Here is a 7,377-nt window from a genome sequence, read left to right as displayed (position 1 = left end):
ATCAATTTCAAATCAATTCCAAAAATTCCAAAAAAATTAGTTTTGTTTTAAAATTAATTGACAAATATTTTGTACATATTTTAAACTTAATTTCTAGGTTTAAATCTATTTTCATCTTTTTTCTTCATTTTAATTTGATTAATCATGCATTAATTATAATTAAAATAAATCATAAAAAAATCCAAAAAACATGCCTTTTATTTTTCTTGCAATTTAAATTCCTAGATAAATATATAGGATGTCAAATTCATGTAAATAGGCTAGTTTACATTTCCTGCACAATCGATGTAATAGCGTAGATTTACTTTCCGCACTTTACATTTCCGCATTTTAATTTCCAGCAAATATAAACTGCGTGTATGTCAAAGATAAAATTGAACCGTTAGATCACTAACTTCAAAGATAAAATATCTGAATACAAACACAATCACACTTGCACCTCTTCAGGTAATCCCGTTCTCATTCTTTTCAAAATCAAAGTCAAAATTCCACTGTTTTGAGTACAAAATCGAACCTTGCGTTTATATCTGGTAAAAGGATAGATTTTTAAAGGAAATAGGATAAAGACCTTACAACTCAGGGTAGACCTCCTAGTTTGCTTGCTCAAATCAAAACAAACAAAATTCTCATACACTGTTGTTTTTCAAAACAAAACTTTCAAAAAAGACAATACTTTGTATACATCCAAACACGGGTTATTACAAAGTTAACGTTCTTTTCAAAACATCTTTCGAAAGATAAACAAGCATTTTGTATACATCCACACACGGATCATTACAAAATTCAAATTACAAAGGTATTTGAAACCACATATGAGCAATTTCAGAGCAATTGAAAAGTGATCGAAAAACAAGTGAGCTAAGCAAACTTAAGAGCCCATGGATAACCATGGATACAAAGGGTGCTAACACCTTCCCTTTGTATAACCTACCCCCTTACCCAGAATTTCTTAAAGGTCTTTTTTCTGTTTCTTTTATAAACCTTTCCTTAATTGGATAAAATAAAAGGTCGGTGGCGACTCTGTGAATTTTCAAAATGCGAAAGCATTAAGCGATAAAAAAGAGTCAGTTCACGTATCTCTACAGATCAGAGGTATGGCCCGGGATTAAAAAACGGAGGTCCACACGTGGACAGACACGAAGCAGACATGTTAATGCATGAAGTGCATGAAGGGTCCTTTGGAACTCATTCAAATGGGCATGCAATGTCCAAGAAGATACTAAGAGCAGGATACTATTGGTTGACAATGGAATCTGACTGTTATAAACACGTGAAGAGATGTCACAAGTGCCAGATCTATGCAGATAAGATCCATGTGCCACCGACTCTACTCAACGTTCTCTCATCTCCATGGCCTTTTTCCATGTGGGGTATCGACATGATTGGAATGATCGAACCAAAAGCTTCAAACGGTCATCGTTTCATCTTGGTGGCAATTGACTACTTCACCAAATGGGTCGAAGCAGCATCTTACGCCAACGTTACAAGACAAGTGGTTGTGAGGTTTATCAAGAACAACCTCATTTGCCGATATGGTGTTCCAAGCAAGATCATTACTGACAATGGTTCAAACTTGAACAACAAGATGATGAAAGAATTATGTGAGGAATTCAATATTGAGCATCATAACTCTTCTCCTTACAGACCAAAAATGAACGGCGCTGTTGAAGCTGCTAACAAGAACATTAAGAAGATCGTCCAGAAAATGGTCATCACTTACAAAGACTGGCACGAAATGCTGCTATTTGCTTTACATGGGTACCGTACTTCAGTGCGTACTTCAACAGGGGAAACCCCTTTCTCTCTAGTATACGGCATGGAAGCTGTGCTCCCCGTAGAAGTTGAAATCCCATCAATGAGAGTCCTCATGGAGACTAAGTTATCAGAGGCTGAATGGTGTCAAAGCAGATACGATCAGTTGAATTTAATTGAAGAAAAACGTATGACTGCTCTATGCCAGGGACAGTTGTACCAAGCAAGGATGAAACAAGCTTTCAACAAAAAGGTTCGACCTCGTGAATTTCGAGAAGGCGACCTCGTGCTTAAAAAGATCTTGTCTTTTCAACCAGATTCTAGGGGCAAATGGTCTCCTAATTACGAAGACTCGTATGTTGTCAAAAGAACATTTTCTGGCGGCGCCATGACTCTTGCAACCATGGATGGTGATGAACTCCCACATCCTGTGAATGCTGATGCAGTCAAGAAATACTTTGTCTAAAAAAGACAAAAGAACAGCTCGGTAAGTCGAAAACCCGCAAAGGGCGACTTAGGCAAAAATGAGCGTCTCCGTGGACTGAAAACCCGAAAGGGCGGTCCAGGCAAAAATTAGAGACAATAAACAGAAAAATTCATCCTGGTAGATTGAAAACCTGAAAGGGCAATCTAGGCAAAATTAGGGATTCATGACAAAGTAACTGCATCAGTCCATACTTCGTCACCTGAGGAGTCTTTTTCATCAAAGGATCTACAATCAAATCATCGCCAATCTGAAGCAACAAGCACAGTTGGAACTCAAAGTTGTTAGGGAGAATAGTGGTTATTGCTTTCAATGTAGCCTTTTCCGCATATTTACCATTTCCAACTTTTGTAAATACTCTATGGAATCACGCCTTTAGCTGGTTACCATCCTATTAAATAAATTTGAGCCTTGTGCCCATTTGTTTGCAATTCTTGATTTCTTCTAGCTTGCAAAATGACGCTTTAATTGTGTTATTCACTTTTGAAAGAAAAAGAAAAAATAAGTTTTAAATGAATTTACTTTTCTTTTTCAAAATAAAAGCGAAATTTTCCTTTGAGTTGTGAACAACAGAAGGAACATCAACAACTATCTCCATAGGATGAACCAAAGACTATCCTTCAGAACTTTTCTTTTCCTCAAAAGAGATGATGAGACAATGGTATTCTTATCCCAGGAAAGAATTCTTAAGCCAATCGCCCCTTGCGGCAGGGAAGCTCTTTTATCCCCAGTGAAGAAGATCTTTCATCTCCAATGAAGAAGTTCTTCCATCCCAGTAAGAAAGATGCTTGTCTTCCCCAAAGAAATTGAAAGCATGCAACACCATTCATCACCCGTGTTATCTACACCGTGTTGAAGAACATTTGCCAAGTATCTGGTTGTATTGCGACGTTGGTCCTTCTCCAGTACATGCTTCTTTGTCTGTAAGTATCGTCAACATGCATGCAACATTCATGACACTCATCATTCATACATATTTGCATCATTTATGCATTCTTGCATTTTTTAATGTATGCTTTAAAATCACTTGTTTAGGATATATCTATCCTCAAAAAAAAAGGGAAAAAAGAAAAAAAAATAAGAGGTATGGGCGTGTCATCTCTCCAAGTAGGTCGTCACCCATAAGCAAAAAGAAAATATTCTTTCTCTAGTTCCCCACTGAGATCATCCCTCGTGGAAGAAGGTTTCTTTAGTTTTTCCTCTCAAAACGAAGGAGAAAATCCTCAACTGAGTTCATCCCTCATTTGGTACAAAGTCTTGTTTGACTGTTTCTTTCCAATTCATTCTTGGATAGAACCTTTTCTTTACCAAAGATTCAAGTTCCGATTCCTCAAACAGAGTCGTGAAAAATAGAACCATAAGCAATAGCCTTATCATCTGAGCAGCTTATGTCTCTTTCAAAAGCTTTTTCCTCTCTAGGAAATCAATCATGAAGACCATGTGACAACCAGGGCCTTATTACTGTTCACAAGGCTGAATAACCAGTAATTTCCCCAGCAAAGTCTCCAGAATCATTTTATCACTCAGCTGATAATTGATCTTGTCTTCAGAACCGCTATCACGAGGCTGGTAGTCGGTAACCTTTCGTTCTGGTTATATTATTTAACAGGTCTATCACCATGCTGATAGTCGGTAATATTAACCGAACCTTTGAAACTCTTTTTACCATGTCAAGTCTATCGCCATGCTGATAGTCGGTAATACAGTTTCATACCTTTCACCTTCGCATTATTAAACAAGTCTATCCCCATGCTGATAGTCGATAATGTCGATAGGTAAGCTTTTCTTACAAAGCTATCATTCCCCGGTGAAGCATACACTTGCTTTCCCGAAAAGAAAAAAATGGATTCTCTTCTTAAAACGGATTGAGACATCCTTCCCGGTCTCTTGTCCCAAGTGGAGTCAGTTCTTGATATCCCCTCGATAAAGACATCCTTGCATCATTCGCAATTTTGGTATCTTAGGTCCAAAATTTGCGTCTTCTGATATTTAAGTCTCTTCCACCCTATCAAAACGAAGATTTTCAATCATCATATCTCAGGTTGAAGAAACTTAAATAGGGACATCTGTCATACCCCAATTTTTGACCTAAGACACCACCTCATATCATTTGCATATGCATCATTTGCATCTCTAACAAATTGCATAGCTTGTGTTTGTTACTTGTGACTCAGCAGGATTTAAACAAGAAGTCACTCATCAGTACAAGCAACAATCAGTTAGGGTTTTGTTTTCCCTTCATCTCAAAAGAACCATCTTCATCAACAATCAACATTTGGTCCTCAAAGATTCATTTCAAACAAGCTCAGAGACTTTGAATCAAACAGATTAGGGTTTTGACTGAAGATAGCACACCCCTGACTTTTGCTCAGGATTTGACCTAATGACTTGAGACATGACCTCAAGACCCCAAGTACATCATTTTGACCTAATCTATTGGCTCAAGACATCCCATACACAGGGACTGATCAACAGTGAAATTTCAAATCATCAGATTAGGGTTTTTGAGCTATCAGGGACTGAAATCATGGATTACATTTGAGAAACCCTAAAAAGCTCCAGGGGATCACTCAAAGGTTTTAATCATCTTCAAATAATCCCTATGACAATATCCAATGGAAATTGTATCTCAATTCAAGATCCACAGTCATCAATTTCATCAGGTCGACAATTAGGGTTTTTGACCTAATTCACCTGAACAACTGACTTTTTAATCAGAACATGGTGCCACAACTTAAACCATGGCTCAAGGTCCTCCAATAACTCAACATGATCCATTCATACCATTCATTTGGTGAGGATAGTTTGGTTCATTCGAAATCTCCAGAAACGCGATTTGTCTGAAAAAGTCAACTGTACAAGATCACCATTGACTTTTTGGAAATTTTGATCAACCATGACTTTTGAAGTTTCAAATCATCAATATATGATATATGAAGTCATTTGATCAAGGAAAATCAAGAAAATCAATCAAGAATCAAAAAGTCAAAAGTTTGACTTTCATACTTAGAAAATTTTCTAAGTGTTTTTCAATGGTTTTTTCCAAACTTTGGAAGGGAATAACTCAAAATTTCACCTACAAACTGAAAAAAACTTCCAACATGAAAGTTGTAGATTTTGATCCAATAAACAACTTTGTCACATAAAATGTTTTTTCAAAAGATCAACCATTTAAGAGATATGGAGCTTCAAAGTTGGTATCTTTTGAAAAATACACTTAAAATCTCACTTTCTTCAAAGTTCATGGCTCTTTTTCATCCATTTCCTTAAAGGTCTTGAAGAAACTTTCAACAAGGGTTTTGAAGTACATAACATGAGCTTTCCAAAATGTCCAAGAGCATAAAAAAATATTGAGTGGAGCCATGGTTTTGAATCTTGTCATTAGAGGTCATTATGCATGAAATTTCAAACCATTTTCACTAAGTTTCAACACTATATGACCTATAATGCAAGTAATGATGCATCAATGCAATAATTGAGAGATATTTTCTGATTTGAAGATCAGAATGGAAGGAGATAAGAAGCTTGGAAGTTTAACCATGGTTAAGTCATTTTAACCATTTTGCATTTAATGTAAAAGATTCCATTCTATCTCTTAAGCCAAATCATCACTCTTTGATCCACTTGCAAAGGCTTTGCATTCAGAAAGCTTGGCCTATAAATAGAGGTCATTTCCACTCTTCAAATCACACCAAAACCTCACAAATCATAGGTTTTCTCTTTCTTTCTTAGAATGCAAGTTTCTTAAGTTTTAAAGAGGTAGAATTTCCAACCTCTAAACCATTGAAGTTCTGGCCAAGATGGTGGTTCCAACAACTCATAAACATCATATGTGATGTGTTTGATCCACTCACACACCCCAAAAACACCTAAATTCCAAAATCACTACCTCACTTCCAAATATGCATAACACTAGCCTTATCATTCCAAAATCAGTTCCAGGCCAATTCTGTCCAAACTAACCTTCTAAACACATTCCATATACCATATGTGAGCTATCCCAACCATCATCCATGAACTGTAACCTCTGAATCTTCAAATTCGATTCACTCTTGAAGCTATTGCAGATCGGGTACCATGACTATGCTCAGATGAATTCAGGTTGTTCCAAGCATCCAGACACCTTCCATAATCATCATTGAAGCTATCCAGATCATTACAAAGCATCTGTAACACCTCCAGCTCAAAATTCAATTCTCAGTTTGGCCGTTTTTGAGGTAGGTGCACTTGAACTTCAAACTCTATCATACATGCATCATAAATGAAATATTGCTTTGCCATCTTGTTTCTGCACCATCACTGAGTAATAACCCTCAATCAATTGCATCATATCATGATCTTACACAATTTCAGATTGAATCATAGAATTAGGGTTCTTCACGATTTCCAGAAAATTAATGGTCTTAGAGTGAAAATAAATGAAATTAAAGATCACCATCATGTTCCTTATGAAAAATCGAGCAAGATAGGCTATTCACTTGATCAAAACAATTCAGTTTTAAGAAAATTCAAATTCAAATTGGGGTTTGTGTTCTTGGCGCCATATTTTTGAAACTGAAGTTTGGAAATTGATTCAAAATATATTTAATTCGTTGCAAGTGTTAAACAGACCACGCGCGTGGTCCAGTTGGCTAAGCTTTTGAGTAGTAACCTCCAGGTCACGAGTTCAACACTCATAAGGACCAAAACCTCTTTTTTACCACTTATTTTCTTCATTTTCTTTACAACTTCATCTAATTAAATGACCAATCAAAATCAATCATTTTTACTTCATTTTTTTTACACTCTTTATTTAATATATATATATTTTATGAATATCCAAAAAAAATCACAAAAAAAATATTTATTTAATGTGTTTTTATTAAGTTTAAAGTGACTTGTTTTTAAATGTTTTTAATACTTTAAAAATAGTTTTTTTTCACTTAATTTTCAAAACTTAACCACTTGTAAATATTTTGTGATCAAACCCTAATCACTTAGGTCTTAATTAAGCATAAAATTTGTTTTTATCTTAATTAAGTTGACTTTTGTCAAAATTCAAACTATTTTAAAACAAACGATCAAAGTTTTTCAAAACAATAAACCATTTCTTTTTGGTTTTCTTTTCAAAAAAAACTCTTGATCAAATCTTTTTGGATTGA

The sequence above is a fragment of the Vicia villosa genome, unplaced genomic scaffold, assembly GCF_029867415.1.
Source record: "Vicia villosa cultivar HV-30 ecotype Madison, WI unplaced genomic scaffold, Vvil1.0 ctg.000573F_1_1, whole genome shotgun sequence".
NCBI classification, from domain to species: Eukaryota; Viridiplantae; Streptophyta; class Magnoliopsida; order Fabales; family Fabaceae; genus Vicia; species Vicia villosa.
The sequence above is the reverse complement of the archived record's forward strand: the minus strand, read 5'-3'. Positions refer to the sequence as shown.